The sequence below is a fragment of the Cervus elaphus genome, chromosome 2 (genome assembly GCF_910594005.1).
Source record: "Cervus elaphus chromosome 2, mCerEla1.1, whole genome shotgun sequence".
Lineage (NCBI taxonomy): Eukaryota > Metazoa > Chordata > Mammalia > Artiodactyla > Cervidae > Cervus > Cervus elaphus.
The window spans coordinates 9,301,534-9,319,729 of NC_057816.1; the positions used below are offsets into that span (position 1 = coordinate 9,301,534).

General features: G+C 42.9%; 1 non-coding gene and 1 pseudogene across 1 annotated transcript; one reads left to right on the forward strand and one right to left on the reverse strand.

Annotated features, from left to right (window-relative positions):
- Positions 1–296: 296 nt before the first annotated feature.
- Positions 297–4,099, reverse strand: LOC122706039 (annotated as a pseudogene).
- Positions 4,100–4,767: 668 nt separating this feature from the next.
- Positions 4,768–4,871, forward strand: LOC122677661. Its single transcript, XR_006335882.1, has one exon. It is a non-coding gene; the product is annotated as a U6 spliceosomal RNA (small nuclear RNA).
- The last annotated feature ends 13,325 nt before the right edge of the window (positions 4,872–18,196 follow it).

Here is an 18,196-nt window from a genome sequence, read left to right on the forward strand (position 1 = left end):
ACTATCAGCACTTTTAAAACTGCTGTTTTGATTTTTTTTCCCATAAACTTCGGTAAACTACACATTACATAAAAGAACATACAAATGGACCTTTAAATATATTCATCTTAAATTTACATAGAAACTTATTTACACTTCTGCATTATATACTTAAATTATTTTTTCAAGCTTCCTACCAATAAAATGTAATAGAATGATCATGTGCCCACAAAAGATGCATACAAGTTGTCCATGGAGCTAAGCAAGACACCACATCTCAGGAAACTCAGCTTATTAGATTTCAAAGCAACAATTCACTAAGAAGTGCTTTCATCTGAGCAGCCCTCTATGTGAGATCTCTTCTGTAAAGATGCTGGGGGTTCATTCTGAAAGCTGATCCCAGAGCAGAGATGGGCTCTTGTTTGTTCATGATGACTTGGACTCTTGGAGTTAGAAGGACCCTTGAAGGCATGAGAGAGGCCATGTCCCCACTTCTGCAGACTGGGAAACAGAGGAATAAGGAGAGGGAGTGACTGGCTAAAGCCACACAGCATCAGTGATAAAAACAGGGACTCGGGCCCTTGTTTCTAGGCTCCCACCAAAGGGTCATGATCTTGGCGCTACCCTCAAATCCACAAACTTTAACCTCTTTTACAAATATGTTTTGAACATTATTGCCTGTATTGTTAAGTACATGGCTTTCTACAATTTTTGAGATGGGAAAAAATGGCTCAGGTTTCTCATAACCATCTTTGTGGAGTCCTGGAAATACATACTTGGACTATTTTTACAAGAGGTTTTGTGGTCAAGTGCCTTACTTCTTCAACCATAAAGTTTGCCTTTTCAATTTATCTGACTTATGGAAGTTAAGTTTCCAAATGAATTCAAATGGAAGGCAACATTCTATGGGAGGGAGACTGTAACATCAACCATATGGATTCATCACCAATACATCATATTTGCTGAAGTCTATCCAACACTGTCAGATCTAAAACAAAGTTTCACTAATAAGAGATCAAAAGTGGAAGAAAAAGCTGGAGGCAATTTTTAAATAACAAAAAAGATTTCAAGAATTCCCTCATTTCCCAATTAGTTGACGGGAAATAGTGAAACTGGCACTGAGTAGAAATAGTACATGCTTTCCCCTTTCTTCTGAAAAAAAAAAAAAAACTATTTTTTTTCCCAAAAATTTCCTGATAATATAAAATCTCCTTAAAGCAATTTCATTTTGGGAGGTTTGTTTTTAAAAACCCAGTGGCCCAACAGCCCTTAAAAAGTTGATCTGATTTTATTCAGGATTTAAAACTATAGTACCAAAGACCAGGGGTGTGTGTGTGTGTGTGTGTGTGTGTGTGTGTGTGTGTGTGTGTGTGTGTGTACACGCACGTGTGTGCTCAGTCGTGTCCGACACTTTGCGACCCCATGTAGCCCACCAGGCTCCTCTGTCCACGGAATCTTCCAGGCAAGAATACTGGAGTGGATTGCCATTTCCTTCTCCAGGAGATCTTCCCTACCCAGTGATAATGGAACAAATCAAAACACAAAAACAATGCTTCCCCAGGCGGGATGCAGGTGGGGTTAGAGGAGACCTGGCTGCCTCCGGTCTCCCTGGCTCCGGAGGACACGGAGCCCTCCCCCATCGCCCGGATCCTGCGGGTCCCCCGCTTTGGGTCTGGAGTCAGTTTCCTCCTAGCAGTCCAGGGGCAGCGAGCAGTCAGTGGTGTCTGAGACACAGAACCTAGAGCCAGGATCTTGGTTCTCAGGGTGGCTGCTGCCCTCAAATCTCAGAGCCGCGCTCTTGGGCTCCTCGGGGCCGCCCCGCCATCTCCCCGCCCCCGCCCTGGGCACCTCTGCCCGCACGGGCGTCAGGCTGTCTTTGCAGGCGCCCGGGGACTAAGTCTCTCATCCCCTCACAGACGCCAGCTCTACTGGGCTGAAGTCATTCACCGTCAGGTGGCTGGCTCTTCCGGGCCCGTGGGAGCCTGGCAGTAGAAGTGAGCCAGTCCCGTCACCAGCTCATGCGCCCTAATCCTTAGAGCCAAAGGCGAGAATAGAGGGTACCGCTCGGGACCCAGACCCCGGGCTCGCTGCTCCTCTTTAGGAGGATGCTGAGCCACTGCCCTGAACCCCGGGTAAGACGGCGGAGGGTCCTCAGGCCGGGGGTGCGGGGAGAGCTGGGACTGGCTCGGCCAAGCCAAGGCGGTTCGGGGGCTTCCTCCTGGCTCTCCGAGGCTGGGGTCCTGGTCCCTAGGCTCTCCAGGCTCCGCCGGGCGGGTCCCGCCGGGAGCAGCTCCCGGCAGAGCTGTTGAACTTGAGCTCCTCCTCGGGGCTGCCAGTGGAGCTCTCTCCGCGAAGGTTAGAAGCTCGGGGTCCGAGGCGCCCAGGGAGAGGCTGGAGCGGCGGGCGTTGGGGGTCTGGTAGGAACGGCTGATGGGCCTGGGTTGGAGGAAAGCGGGCGGTCCTCCGCGCTCCCCTCCGTCAACAGCCCCGAGTCATTCTCACTGCCGCTCCGGCCGGATCCCCGGCTCCCCAGCCGCCCAAGGACGCTACTTCAGCTCCGGCGCCTCACGGTCTCGGTTGGTCTTCACCGCGTCACTGAATCCGACACAAAGTCGCTGACTATCTGGAGGCATTTGTCCAGTCACGCGGTGTCTTTGTCTTCACAGAAGTCCGTGAAGACACTGCGTCTTGTCTCCGAGTCCTTGCTTCCAGCACCCCAGCTTTTCCAGGGCACATTGAGGGAAATTTTCGTCCACTGACAGCCACTCACCACCCCGCTGGATGTTCTTTAGAGATCTCGTCCTGATCCCAAAGGCCAGGAAGCAGCTAAGCCCGTGGGCCACTTGCTGCAAATCCCAAAGCCCCAGCGCCCTAGAGCCCAGAGATCCGCAGCAAGAGAAGCCACGGCACTGAGAAGCTAAAGAGTAGCCCCCCCTTCCTGCAAGGAGAGAAACCCAGCATGCAGCAAGGAAGACCCAGCACAGCCAAAAATAAATAAAATTGTATTTTAAAAAAAAAGAGGGAGAGAGTGCAGCCTGCCTCCGTATTTTCCAGAGATAATCTAGCATCCTCGAGAACACGATGAAACTTTTCAGAAAAGTTCAGAAGCACGGGCATCTTTCTTTTGCGCTTCCCGTGCAACAATGAAGGAGATTCAAGGTAGGTTTATTTGCCGTGTCTGCCAAGTTGAGTAAAGAAGACAGTTTAAATCACACTGCATTGCTAGCATGTCCCCTGTGCAATCATGATATTCCCTTCTTGCAGCACCAAGTATATAATAATAATAATATCAAATGTAGTTCCTCACACACATCAGCTCTTTGCAGCAGTTTTGAGACTCATCACGTCTGTGTATAGAGAAGAAGGCAAAAATTCTTTCTAATTTTGCACCATGATTTCAATCTGCAGTGAGTAGTTCAGCACCTGAATTAATTGGTCTTCCTAGGACAGCTTGGCTGTGTTTCCACTAAATGCTTTTAGTTTCTTCATATCTTCTGACTCTGGCAAAAGCTTAAGAAATTCTTGCAAATCTCTGATCCATCATGCTCAGTCTTTCCTTGGTGAATGTCTTCTTCAATGGACCAAGGAGAATTCTTAAATAACTTAAGAAATATCCCAGTGTTCATGCTCCATTTTGCATCCAAGATAGTAATCTCTTCTCTGGCCTTCCTGAAGGACAATTTTAAAGCCTTCTTCTCCTAAAAGAGGAAGACTTGGTGGTATTTTCTTGCTGCCCAAACAGCTCCTGGGTGGTCTCTGTGTCAATTTGGTTGTGATGCTATTGCCTGGTGCCAAGGTCCATATGTTGGTTTTGCTACAAACTTGTTCCTCTGGAATGGTTTTCCAATGTAAAAAAGCTTCTCATTCACTTTTTCTTACCAAGGTGGCTGTAGCTGTTCCGGTGAGAGGTTGAGGGTAGTTCTGGGGTGGGGAGGGAGACCAGAGGCCCTCCAGTCAATTTTGGGGGTTAGGGGGAGGAGAGAAAAGAAACCCTTCCAAGGAGTTTGAACCTGGTGGGCAGGTGGAGAGGAGTTGGTGGTGGTGCTTGCCCAGCCATTCATCCAGCTGCTGTGGTGCTATTCCTACTTTCTTTATAACTGACCAAGCAGATATAATTCATAACATGCACAGTATGTTACCTTTTAAGGAGATAATTTCTCGACCTTGGGGAAGCAGACACAGACATGAGACTTATGCCATACTTTTCCAGCCACTAGCAGGAGGAGAAGTGCTGACAGAGGATGAGATGGTCAGATGGCATCATGTACACAATGGACATGAGTTTGAGCAAACTCCGGAAAAATAAGGAAGCCTGGCATGCAACAGTCCATAAGATCGCAAAGAGCGCAAAGATCGCAAACTGAGCGAGTGAACAATGAGAAGTCTGCCACCGCTGGGTGTCATCTTCCAAACCAAAGTGCCACCAGCTGGACCACATGAAAGTCTTGGAGGGCACCGTATCCGCCGGAGTCCCCGGGGAGCCGCGTCTACTTGGCTGCAGCAGAGGGGACGCGGTACTTGTTCCCCCGGGCCGCTAGCCCCAGCGGTTGCCCCTCCCGGCAGGGGCAGCGGCTGGAGGGGTGAGGGCGCGGGCGCAGGTGCGCAGCGGCGATGACAGCTCACACGCTAAGTGCAGGCTCTGTCGCGACAGGGCAGGCTGGGGAGAGTCCTCCGCCCGCCGCGCGGGGACACGCGGGCCCACGAGATCACCCCGGGCAGGCTCAGACCCATCCACCTTCCCGAGCGCTGATCGCGCGCGACTGAACCTGCTGTTTAAAAATGCAAGCAGTGCTTGCTTAGGCAGCACATATACTAAAATTGGAACGATACAGAGATTAGCATGGCCCCTGTGCAAGGATGACACGCAAATTCGTGAAGCATTCCATATGTTTTCACAGCAAGATCCTCTATGACCCACCTCCCAGAATATTGGAAATAAAAGCAAAAATAAACAAATGGGACCTAAACAAACTTAAAAGCTTTTGCACAACAAAAGAAACTATAAGCAAGGTGAAAAGACAGCCCTCAGAAGGGGAGAAAATAATAGCAAATGAAGCAACAGACAAAGGATTAATCTCAAAAATATACAAGCAACTCCTGAAGCTCAATTCCGGAAAAATAAATGACCCAATCAAAAAGTGGGCCAAAGAACTAAACAGACATTTCTCCAAAGAAGACATACAGATGGCTACAAACACATGAAAAGATGCTCAACATCACTCATTATCAGAGAAATGCAAACCAAAACCACAATGAGGTACCATTACACACCAGTCAGGATGGCTGCTATCCAAAAGTCTACAAGCAATAAATGCTGGAGAGGGTGTGGAGAAAAGGGAACCCTCTTACACTGTTGGTGGGAATGCAAACTAGTACAGCCGCTATGGAGAACAGTGTGGAGATTTCTTAAAAAACTGGAAATAGAACTGCCATATGAACCAGCAATCCCACTTCTGGGCATACACACCAAGGAAACCAGATCTGAAAGAGACATGTGCACCCCAATGTTCATCGCAGCACTGTTTATAATAGCCAGGACATGGAAGCAACCTAGATGCCCATCAGCAGATGAATGGATAAGGAAGCTGTGGTACATATACACCATGGAATATTACTCAGCCATTAAAAAGAATTCATTTGAATCAGTTCTAATGAGATGGATGAAACTGGAGCCCATTATACAGAGTGAAGTAAGCCAGAAAGATAAAGACCAATACAGTATACTAACGCATATATATGGAATTTAGAAAGATGGTAACGATAACCCTATATGCAAGACAGAAAAAGAGACACAGATGTACAGAACAGACTTTTGGACTCTGTGGGAGAAGGCGAGGGTGGGATGATCTGAGAGAACAGCATCGAAACCTGTATATTATCAAGTGTGAAACAGATCACCAGCCCAGGTTGGATGCATGAGACAAGTGCTCAGGGCTGGTGCACTGGGATGATCCAGAGGGACGGGATGGGGAGGGAGGTGGGAGGGGGGTTCAGGATGGGGAACACATGTAAATGCATGGCTGATTCATGCCAATGTATGGCAAAAACCATTACAATATTGTAAAGTAATTAGCCTCCAACTAATAAAAATAAATGGAAAAAAATAAAAATAATAAATAACTTGGGATGCACTTGCTGCATAAATACAAACTGGTCTTCTAACCATCACCTTTTTATAATCCAGTAAAATCCATGGGATTGAAACTCATGCTGGAGAAAGGCTTTCCTAACCATACAGACCTGAAAAAGCAGTTTTGAAACTTGCTGTTCTCACTTGAGCTTTTCAGACCTCTGACCAATGACACCTTTAGGAAGGCAAGAGGTAAATTAAAAATGTAAGGGATTCCATATGTATCCCTTAACATACAATATTTGCTTTTCTCTTTCTGACTTCCTTCACTCAGGCACTAGGTTCATCCACCTCACTAAAACTGACTCAAATTCATTCCTTTTTATGACTGAGTAATAGTCCATTGGATATATGTATAACATTTTCTTTATCCATTCATCTGTGGACACAGTGGGGGAAGAAGAGAGTAGGACAAATTGAGAAAGTAGCTGTGACACATACACTGCTGCTGCTGCTAAGTTGCTTCAGTCGTGTCTAACTCTATGCGACCCCATAAACAGCAGCCCACCAGGCTCCTTTTTCCCTGGGATTCTCCAGGCAGGAATACTGGAGTGGATTGCCATTTCCTCCTCCAATGCATGCATGCATGCCAAGTTGCTTCAGTCATGTCCAACTCAGTGCAACCCTATGGACAGATATACACCATCATGTGTCAAATGGGCTTCCCTGGTGGCTCAGATGGTCAAGAATCTGCCTGCAATGTGGGAGACCTGGGTTCGATCCCCAGGTTAGGAAGATCCCCTGGAGGAGGGCATGGCAACCCACTCTGGTATTCTTGCCTGGAGAATCCCATGGACAGAGGAGCATGGCAGGCTACAGTCCATGGGGTTGCAGAGTTGGACACAACTGAGTGTGTAAGCACATGTGTAAAAGAGATAGTGGGAAGCTGCTATATAACCCAAGTAGCCCAGGGTGGTGCTCTGTGAGGACCCTAGGGGTGGGATGGGAGGGGGAGGGAGGCTAGAGAAGGAAGGAATATATATATACAAATAGGCACTTCAGTCGTTTCTGTTTCTTTGAGACCCTATGGACTGTAGCTCAGCAATCTCCTCTCTCCACAGGATTCTCCAGGCAAGAATGCTGGAGTGGGTTGCCATGCCCCTTCTCCAGGGGATCTTCCCAACCTGGAGATTGAACCTGCATCTCTTTTTTTTTATGATCTTAGTTGTTTTTTTTTTCATGTATTTTTATTAATTGGAAGCTAATTATTTACAATATTGTACTGGTTTTTGCCATACATTGACATGAATCAGCCATGGATTTACATGTGTTCCCCATCTTGATCCCCCCTCCCGCCTCCCTCTCCATCCCATCCCTCTGGGTCTTCCCAGTGCAACAGCCCTGAGCACTTGGACAAGTGCATCCAACCTGGGCTTGTGATCTGTTTCACCCTTGATAGTATACTTGTTTCAAAGCTATTCTCTCAGAACATCCCACCCTCGCCTTCTCCCACAGAGTCCAAAAGTCTGTTCTGTACATCTGTGTCTCTTTTTCTGTTTTGCCTATAGGGTTATTGTTACTGGAGCCCATTATACAGAGTGAAGTAAGCCAGAAAGATAAAGACCAATACAGTATATTAACACATATACATGTTGAGTTTTAAACAACTTTTAGATCAGCACACACTTGTCAAGCAAATATAACACACAGAGGACTTGGCTTTTCCCTGTGGACACAGAGAAAAAAAGCATAAAATCAGAACTATTAGGTAGTCCACAAGTGCAGCCTGGGTGTCCTATTTTGCTTTACTACAAGTCTCTGATTTTAACTTGAAGGCTCAAAGCTCTCCAAGTTGGAAGGATTCCAAAATTATTTGAGTGTATATATCTCAAAATCTCTCCTTTGTGGTATCTTTATACAAAGTCAACATTATGGGTTAGGGATCAAAGAGGGGGCTTTCATTTTTCTGTTGGGAGTCCTCTCTCTTGTCCCACAACCCCAATCTTGGGAAGAATTTCTCTTTTCTCAAATCGCGATTGAAGCTGGAAAAGAGACTACCTGTGTCCCCATCACCTGGGAGCACAGTTTCCTGGAGTCTAACACAATTCTGGGAAATTTAAATTTCATATCTGATTTCTTAGGACCAAGAGAAAATATAAGGATTCAGGAAAGCAAACATGCACCATCAGAAATGGAATCAAAGTTTCCCACTGCGGGTGGGGGCAGGGGGGAGGCAGGTGTCTACATTTTACCCAGAAATCATCTAAGGAACAGGAGTCCACTTTAATGATCTACCACACCCAGAGTGTGTGAGACATGAGATAGTAATGGATGTGAGAGTTGTACCATAAGGAGGGCAGAATGCCAAAGAAATGATGTTTTTCTAACTGTGGTGCTGGCAAAGACTCTTGAGAGTTCCTTAGACAGCAAGGACATCCAACCAATAAATCCTAAAAGAAAACAACTTTGAATACTCATTGGAAGGACTGATGCTCAAGCTGAAGCTCTAATACTTTGGCCACCCAATGCAAAGAGCTGCTCATTGGAAAAGACCCTGATACTGGGAAAGATTGAAGGCAGGAGGAGAAGTGGGCAACAGAGAATAAGACAGCTGGATAGCATCATCAATTCAATGGACATGATCTTGGGCAAACTCCAGGAGATGGTGAGGGACAGGGAGGCCTGAGGTGCTACAGTCCACGGTGTCCCAAAGAGTCAGACACAACTTGGTGACTGAACAACACCCAGAGAGAACGAGACTTAGACATTACAGCAGAAGAAACATCACAGATCACAGCAATTTTAGCCACTTCCTCTCTTGAACATTATCTCTGTTTTTTCCTTCCACTTTGAGTGTGTAGGATTCAGAAACACAAGTCTCTGTCTTAGTGAATACTGAAAAGGTGGAAAATCACAATGCAGTTAAAAGCAAAAGCAGTCTACTAGGATATTTCTAGGATGAGATAAAATGTACAATTCAATAATTACTGTCTTAAGCTTAGCAGTAGATCTATACTGTCCTTGTGCGTTCTTTGCATTAGAGTCTTCAAAAATTGTAGAATTGCATTTAAAATTTCTCCACCTGGCTGTACCAAAGTATCCCCTCATGAGATAATGAACAAGATTTACTAAAGAAGCTCTTATGCTAGCACACAAATAATCTGTATACAAACTGGAAGTAAATAAAAGTCCACCAGTATCAAAGTACTTAAAGAAACCGCAGTGTATTCATCTAATGGAAAATAAAATAATAAGGAGGAGAACATCCCACTGCTACAGGCAACAGAATGAATGATTCTTCATGAATGGGCATGAGGAAAGGAGGCTGTCATAGAATCCTTTGATCATTTATTTGAAGGTCAAAATCAGACTAAACTTCGATATAGCAATGAAGATCAGAACAGTGCATAGAACAGGGAAGTGAGGAAATGAGAGTGAGGCTGTGGTGGCGGCGTTTATTAGTGTTGTACAGGATAAAAATTACGGGATCTTCCGGGGAATTCAGATTTTTCTATCTTGATCAAGACCTTCATTATATTTTAACCATTGAAATACTCATTTATCTGTATATAATCTCAATATATTCATGCTTTCCTGTGCAAGAATGACTTCAACTAAAATTCAAAGAAAACTATAGAAAATTAAAAGCCAGAATCTATATTTTTTAAAAAATTAATTAATTTATTTTATTTGGAGGCAAATTACTTTACAATATCGTAGTGGTTTTTGCCATACATTGACATGAATCAGCCATGGGTGTACAGGTGTTCCCCATTCTGAACCCCTCTCCCACCTCCCTCCCCATCCCATCCCTCAGGGTCATCCCAGTGCACCAGCCCTGAACACCCTGTCTCATGCATCGAACCTGGACTGGCAATCTATTTTACCTATGGTAATATACATGTTTCAATGCTATTCTCTCAAATCATCCTACCCTCACCTTATCCCACAGAGTCCAAAAGTCTGTTCTTTACATCTGTGTCTCTTTTGCTATCTCGAATATAGGGTTATTGTTACCATGTTTCTAAATTCCATATATATGCATTAATATACTATATTGGTATTTTTCTTTCTGACTCACTTCAGTCTGTATAATAGGCTCCAGGTTCATCCACCACATTAGAACTAATCCAAATGCATTCTTTTTAATAGTTGAGTAATATTCCATTGTGTATATGTACCACAGCTTTCTTATCCATTCATCTGCTGATGAACATCTAGGTTGCTTCCATGTCCTAGCTATTGGAAACAGTGCTGAGATGAACATTGGGGTGCACATGTCTCTTCAAATTTTGGTTTCTTTGCTGTGTATGCCCAGCAGTGGGATTGCTGGGTCATATGGCAGTTCTGTCTCCAGTTTTTTAAGGAATCTCCACAGTGTTCTCCATAGTGGCTGTACTAGTTTGCATTCCCACCAACAGTGTAAGAGTGTCCTTTTCTCCACATCCTCTGCAGCATTTATTGTTTGTAGACTTATTGATAGCAGCCATTCTGATCGGCATGAGATGGTACCTCATTGTGGTTTTGATTTGCATTTCTCTGATAATGAGTGATGTTGAGCATCTTTTCACATGTTTGTTAGCCATCTATATGTCTTCTTTGGGGAAGTGTCTGTTTAGTTCTTTGGCCCATTTTTTGATTGGGTAATTTATTTTTATGGAATTGAACTACAGGAGCTGCTTGTATATTTTTGAGATTAATTCTCTGTAACTTGCTTCATTTGCTATTATTTTCTCCCATTCTGAAGCCTGTCTTTTCACCTTGCTTATAGTTTCCTTCGTTGTGCAAGTTTTTAAGTTTAATTAGGTCCCATTTGTTTATTTTTGCCTTTATTTCCATTACTCTGGGAGGTGGGTCATAGAGGATCCTGCTGTGGTTTATGTCAGAGAGTGTTTTGCCTATGTTTTCCTCAAAGAGTTTTATAGCTTCTGGTCTTTCATTTAGACCTTTAATCCATTTTTAGTTTATTTTTGTGTATGGTGTTAGAAAGTGTTCTAGTTACATTCTTCTACAAGCGGTTGACCAGTTTTCCCAGCACCACTTGTTAGATTGTATTTTCTACATTGTATATTCTTGTCTCCTTTGTCAAAGATAAGTTGTCCATAGGTGCATGGATTTGTCTCTGGGCTTTCTGTTTTGTTCCACTGATCTATATGTCTGTCTTTGTGCCAGTACCATACTGTCTTAATGACTATAGCTTTGTAGTATCTTCTGAAGTCAGGTAGGTTGATTCCTCCAGTTCCATTCTTTCTCGAGATTGCTTTGGCTATTCGAGGTCTTTTGTATTTCCATACAAATTGTGAAATTATTTGTTCTAGTTGGTACCGTTTTGTTCTAGTTTGCTGCCGTTGGTAGCTTGATAGGGATTGCATTAAATCTGTAGATTGCTTTGGGTAGTATACCCATTTTCACCATATTGATAATTCTGACCATGAACATTGTGTATTTCTCCATCTATTTGTGTCATCTTTGATTTCTTTCATCAGTGTTTTATAGTTTTTTATAAATAGGTCTTTTGTTTCTTTAGTTAGATTTATTCCTAAGTATTTGATTCTTTTCATTGCAATGGTGAATGGAATTGTTTCCTTAATTTCTCTTTCTGTTTTCTCATTGTTAGTGTATGGGAATGCAAGGGATTTCTGTGTGTTAATTTTATATCCTGAAACTTTACTATATTCATTGATTAGCTCTAGTAATTTTCTGGTGGTGTCTTTAGGGTTTTGTATGTGGAGGATCATGTCATCTGCAAACAGTGAGAGCTTTACTTTTTCTTTTTCTTCTGAATTCCTTTTATTTCTTTTTCTTCTCTGCTTATTGTGGCTAAAACTTCCAAAACTATGTTAAATACTAGTGGTGAGAGTGGGCACCCTTGTCTTGTTCCTGACTTTAGGGGAAATGCTTTCAATTTTTCACCATTGAGGATAATGTTTGCTGTGGGGTTATCATATATGGCTTTTATTATGTTCAGGTATGTTCCTTCTATGCCTGCTTTCTGGAAGGTTTTTATCATAAATGGATGTTGAATTTTGTCAAAGGCTTTTTCTGCATCTATTGAGATAACCATATGGTTTTTATCTTTCAATTTGTTAATGTGATATATCACATTGATTTGCAAATATTGAAGAATCCTTGCATCCCTGGGATAAAGCCCACTTGGTCGTATGATCTTTTTAATATGCTGTTGGATTCCATTTTCTAGAATTTTGTTAAGGATTTTTGCATCTATGTTCATCAGTGATATTGGCCTGTAATTTTCTTTTTTTGTGGCATCTTTTTCTGGTTTTGGTGTTAGGATGATGGTGGCCTCATAGAATGACTTTGGCAGTTTACCTTCCTCTGCAATTTTCTGGACGAGTTTGAGTAGGATAGGTGTTAGCTCTTCTCTAAATTTTTGGTAGAATTCACCAGTGAAGCCATCAGGTCCTGGGCTTTGTTTGTTGGAAGATTTCTGATTACAGTTTCAATTTCCATGCTTGTGGTGGATCTGTTAAGATTGTTTATTTCTTCCTGGTTCAATTTTGGAAAGTTATATTTTTCTAAGAATTTTTCCATTTCTTCCAAATTGTCCATTTTAGTGGCATATAGTGCTGATAATAGTCTCTTAAGATCCTTTGTATTTCTGTGTTGTCTGTTGTGATTTCTCCATTTTCATTTCTAATTTTGTTGATTTGATTCTTCTCCCCTTTTTTCTTATGCGTCTGGCTAATGGTTTGTCTATTTTATTTATCTTCTCAAAGAACCAGCTTTTAGTTTTGTTGATTTTTGCTATAGTTTCCTTTGTTTCTTTTTCATTTATTTCGGCCCTAATTTTTATGGTTTCATTCCTTCTATTAACCCTGGGGTTCTTCATTTCTTCTTTTTCTAGTTGCTTTAGGTGTAGAGCTAGGTTATTTCTTTGATTTTTCTCTTGTTTCTTGAGGTAAGCTTGCATTGCTGTGAATTTTCCCCTTAGCACTGCTTTTACTGAATCCCATAGGTTTTGGGTTGTTGTGTTTTCATTTTCATTTGTTTCTATGCATATTTTGATTCCTTCTGTGGCTTGTTGGTTATTCAGAAGCGTGTTGTTTATCCTCCATATGTTTTTGTTTTTAATAGCTTTTCTTCCTGTAGTTGACATCTAATCTTACCACATTGTGATCAGAAAAGATGCTTGGAATGATTTTAATTTTTTTGAATTTACCAAGGCTAGATTTATGGCCCAGGATGTGATCTATCCTGGAGAAGCTTCCATGTACACTTGAGAAAAAGGTGAAATTCATTGTTTTGGGGTGAAATGTCCTATAGATATCAATTAGGTCTAACTTGTCCACTGTATCATTTAAAGTTTGTGTTTCCTTGCTAATTTTCTGTTTAGTTGATCTATCCAGAGGTGTGTGTGGGGTATTAAAGTCTCCCACTATTATTGTTTTACTGTTAATTTCACCTTTCATACTTGTTAGCATTTGCCTTACATATTGCAGTGCTCCTATGTTGGGTGCATATATATTTATAATTGTTATATCCTCTTCTTGGATTGTCCTTTGATCATTATGTAGTGCCCTTCTTTGTCTCTTTTCACAGTCTTTACTTCAAAGTCTATCTTATCTGATATGAGTATTGCCTCTCCTGCTTTCTTTTGGTCTCCATTTGCATGAAATATCTTTTTTCAGCCCTTTACTTTCAGTCTGTAAGTGTCCCTTGTTTTGAGGTGGGCCTCTTGTGGACAGCATGTATAGGGGTCTTGTTTTGTATCCATTCAGCCAGTCTTTGTCTTTGGCTGGGGCATTCAACCCATTTACATTTAAGGTAATTATTGATAAGGATGATCCCGTTGCCACTTACTTTGTTGTTTTGGGTTCGAGTTTATAAACCTTTCCTGTGTTTCCTGTCTAGAGAAGATCCTTTAGCATCTGTTGAAGAGCTGGTTTGGTGGTGGTGAATTCTCTGAGCTTTTGGTTGTCTGTAAAGCTTTTGACTTCTCCTTCATATTTGAATGAGATCCTTGCTGGGTATAGTAATCTGGGTTGTAGGTTTTTCTCTTTCATCACTGTAAGTGTGTCCTGCTGTTCCTTCTGGCCTGAAGAGTTTCTATTGAAAGATTTGCTCTTACCCTTATGGGAATCCCCTTGTGTGTTTTTTGTTGCTTTTCCCTTGCTGCTTTTAATATTTGGTCTTTGTGTTTGATCTTTGTTAATTTGATTAATATGTGTCTTGGGGTGTTTTACCTTGGGTTTATCCTGTTTGGGGCTCTCTGGGTTTCTTGGACTTGGGTGGCTATTTCCTTCCCCATTTTAGGGAAGTTTTCAACTATTATCTCCTCAAGTATTTTCTCATGGCCTTTCTTTTTGTCTTCCTCTTCTGGGACTCCTATGATTCGAATGTTGGGGCATTTAACATTGTCCCAGAGGTCTCTGAGGTTGTCCTCATTTCTTTTAATTCTTTTTTCTTTTTTCCTCTCTGTTTCATTTATTTCCACCATTCTATCTTCCACCTCATTTATTCTATGTTCTGCTTCAGTTATTCTACTGTTGGTTCCCTCCAGAGTGCTTTTAATCTCAAATATTCCATTATTCATTACTGATTGACTCTTTTTTGTTTCTTCTAGGTCCTTGTTAAACATTTCTTGCATCCTCTCAATCCTTGTCTCCAGTCTATTTATCTGTAACTCCATTTTGTTTTCAAGATTTTGGATCATTTTTACTATCATTATTCTGAATTCTTTGTCAGATAGACTCCCTACCTCCTTCTCTTTTGTTTGATTTGGTGGCATTTATTATGTTCCTTTACCTGCTGAATATTTCTCTGTCTTTTCATTTTGTTTAGATTTCTGCATTTGGGTTGCACTTTCTCTATGCTGGAAGTTTGTGGTTCCTCTTTATTGTGGAGATTCCTCCCTGTGGGGAGGTTTGGAAGAGTGGCTTATCAAGGTTTCCTGGTTAGGGAACCTTGTGTCAGTGTTCTGGTGGGTGGAGCTGGATCTCTTCTCTCTGAAGAGCAATGAAGTGTCCAGTAGACACAGAAGAGTTTTGAGGTGTCTATGGGATTGGTGTGACTTTTGGCCACCTGTATTTTAATGCTCAGGGTTATGTCCCTGCATTTTTGGATAATTAGCTTTGCTTGTCTTGCTCTGAAACTTGTTGGCTCTTGGGTGGAGCTTGCTTTCAGTGCAGGTATGGAGGCTTTGGATGAGTTCTTGTAGATTAATGTCCCCTGGAGTCGGGCGTTTTCTGGTGTTCTCAAGTTTTCTATTTAAGCTTCCTGCCTCTGGCTTTCAGTCTTATTCTTACAGTAACCTCAAGACTTCTCCATCTATACAGCACTGATGATAAAACATCTAGGTAAATGGTGAAAAGATTCTCCACAGTGAGGGACACCCAGAGAGGTTCACAGAGTTACATGGAGAAGAAAAAAGGGAGGAGGGAGCTAGAAGTGACCTGCAGGACAAGAGGGTGAATCAAAAGGAGAGAGAGCAATCTAACCAGCAATCAATCCCCTTTGTGCTCTCCACAGTCTGGAACACTCAGAGAGGTTCACGGAGTTACACAGAAAAGAGAAGAGGGAAGAAGGAGATAGAGGTGACCAGGAGGAGAAGAGGGGGAATCAAAAGGAGAGAGACAAATCTAACCAGTAATCAGTTCCCTAAGTGTTCTCCACAGCCTGGAACACCCAAAGAGATTCACAGAGTTAGGTAGAGAAGAGAAGAGGAAGGGAGGAGATAGAGGTGACCTGGAAGAGATAAAGAAGAGTCAAAAAGGGGTGAGAGCAATCGAGCCAGTGACCACACTCTTAAGTAAAACTGGGTACTGAAGATTAGATTCTTAAAGGTACAAAACTGATAACAAATACCAAAAAGCAAAGCTTAAAAATCTAGAGTAGAGGTTAGACTCTCAAAAATACAATATTAAAAAAAAATCACAAAAATTATACAATATATATATATATGAAATTTGCTTTAAAATAGGGGTTTCTTTTGCAAGGTAATAGTAGGTTATAAAAATGAAAATTAAAGGAATAATGAAGAGCTTAAAAATTAAAAAAATTATTAAAAAATGATAATAGTAAAATATATCTAGGAATTTCTCTGAAGCTGTTGAGGCAGTGTGGGGTCAGTTCAGTTTCAGATAGTTCCTTGTTCCAGTTTACACTTCTTCTCAAGGTCTATAGGCCCCTTCCAGTGTAGTCAATGCTAACTACAGGGTTTTAATCTGTTGCACTTGTCACTTCCAAAGCAGTTCCCTATTCTTTGTTTATTTTGGCTTCTTCTGTTTGCAAGTCTCTTCAGTGTGTGATTTCCACCCTGACACAAGAGGGCAAAGGTGGTTACTTATTTAGGCTCACTTGTTCAGTTGTGCTGTGGGAGGGAGGAACACTGTGAACAAATATCACTGGCATGTGTGGGGAGTGCTCACAGTGTCTGGGCCACACTGGGTTTGCCTCCACTTACGGTGTGTGTTCTTTCCCGGTCTACACTGCTCAGGCTCCAGGTTTCTCTGCAGGGGAACTGTCCAAAGCACGCCCTGGGTTGTGTGCACTTCCCAGGTCTAAGCTGCTCAGGTTCAGGTTCTCAGGAACTCCACAAAGGCATAGACTTGGTTGGGCATGCGTTTTGTGCCTGTCCCAGGTCCGAGCAGCTCAGGCGACCAGGTGCTTGGCCAGCACATTGTCCCAGGTGGTCTGTGCCTCTTATCACCTCCCCAGTCCCATCTGCTCAGTTTCCTGGGTGCGCAGCAAGAGCGCCATCTCAGGTGTGCTGTGTGTCTCCTCTGGGTAGCTGATCTCTGGCTGCGACCCTTCTGGCAGATGTCAACCGTCCAGGACCCCAGGAAGACTTGGTTAGCAACTGGGAGCCTGCTCGCAGTTCGGTGGAGGATGCCATCTCTGGAGCCAAGATTGCCCCTTGCCTTCTGGCTCCAGCTGTCCCCTGCCTGCCTCCCTGCCTCCAGCTTGGGGAGGGTCAGTCTGCAGTTGGCTAGCTCTCCTCTGGTATTCGCTCAATCCTTTGTTCTGTGAGTGGGGCAGGCTGTGCCTTAGGTTAGAGCTTTTCATGGGAAAGTTCTCTCTCTCTCTCTTTTTCTCTCTCTGGCTATCCTACAGTTTGGGTTGCTTTCTCATGTTAGCTCCCTCAGATTGTCCTCAGGGCATTCCGGCCCAGTCCTTACCCTAAGCATGCAACCCGTGCCTCCTTGTTCAGCCCCTGCTCACTGCTAGTGGGCGCGAGCATCTGGGCTACTTCTCCTCTGGGAGTTGTGGTTAGGTGCATAATCTGTGTTTTTGTTTTTGTTTTTTTTCTTCCTCCTGGTTATGTTGCCATCTGAAATTCCAAAACTCCCCACAGACCCGCTGGTGTGAGGGTTTCCTGGTGTTTGGAAATGTCTCCTCCTTCACGACTCCCTCCCTGGGATGGGTCCCCATCCCTAACTCTTTCGTCTCTCTTTTTGTCTTTTATATTTTGTCCTACCTCCTTTCGATGAGAATGGGCTGCCTTTTTGGGTGCCTGGTGTCCTCCGCCAGCATTCAGAAGTTGTTTTGTGGAATTTTCCAGCATTCAAATGATATTTTGATGAATTTGTGGGGGAGAAAGTGGTCTCCCCATCCTATTCCTCCACCATCTTAGGACTGCCCCAGAATCTGTACTTTGAGGGAAGTTCTCAACATTAATCTCCAGTGAAGAGACAGACAGTGTGATATGACAAAACCAACTCTACAGAATGTAATCATTCCCATAGGAGTCTTATTTCTTCATCTTTTATCTCAAAGTCAGTCCCTGTCTCTCACAACACTGTTATAACCTTTGAAATAAATAGATTCATGTCCCCACCCTTTGAAAGCTGTCATGTACTCTGTGAAGCTCACCTCACAAAGGACAGGAGACAGATGCCTTTATAAAGGTTGGGTGTGCACAACAAGTCAAACAGTAGTTTCGATCTGTGCTGTGTCTAGTTCCTCCTGCATGGTCACTGTCAAACCCTTTAACAACAAGAAATATGTGTCATTTTCCAACATAGCACCAGGTATTGTGATGAGTGCTGGCACCCAATAGGACAAGAGAGATACATTACTTTTCTTTCTAGTATAACGTATTATGCATGCAAGAACAGGTGTGAGTATAATATGAAAGATGGTGTAGGGAGCTAGGGAGACACAAGGAAATTATATAGCAACACTGAT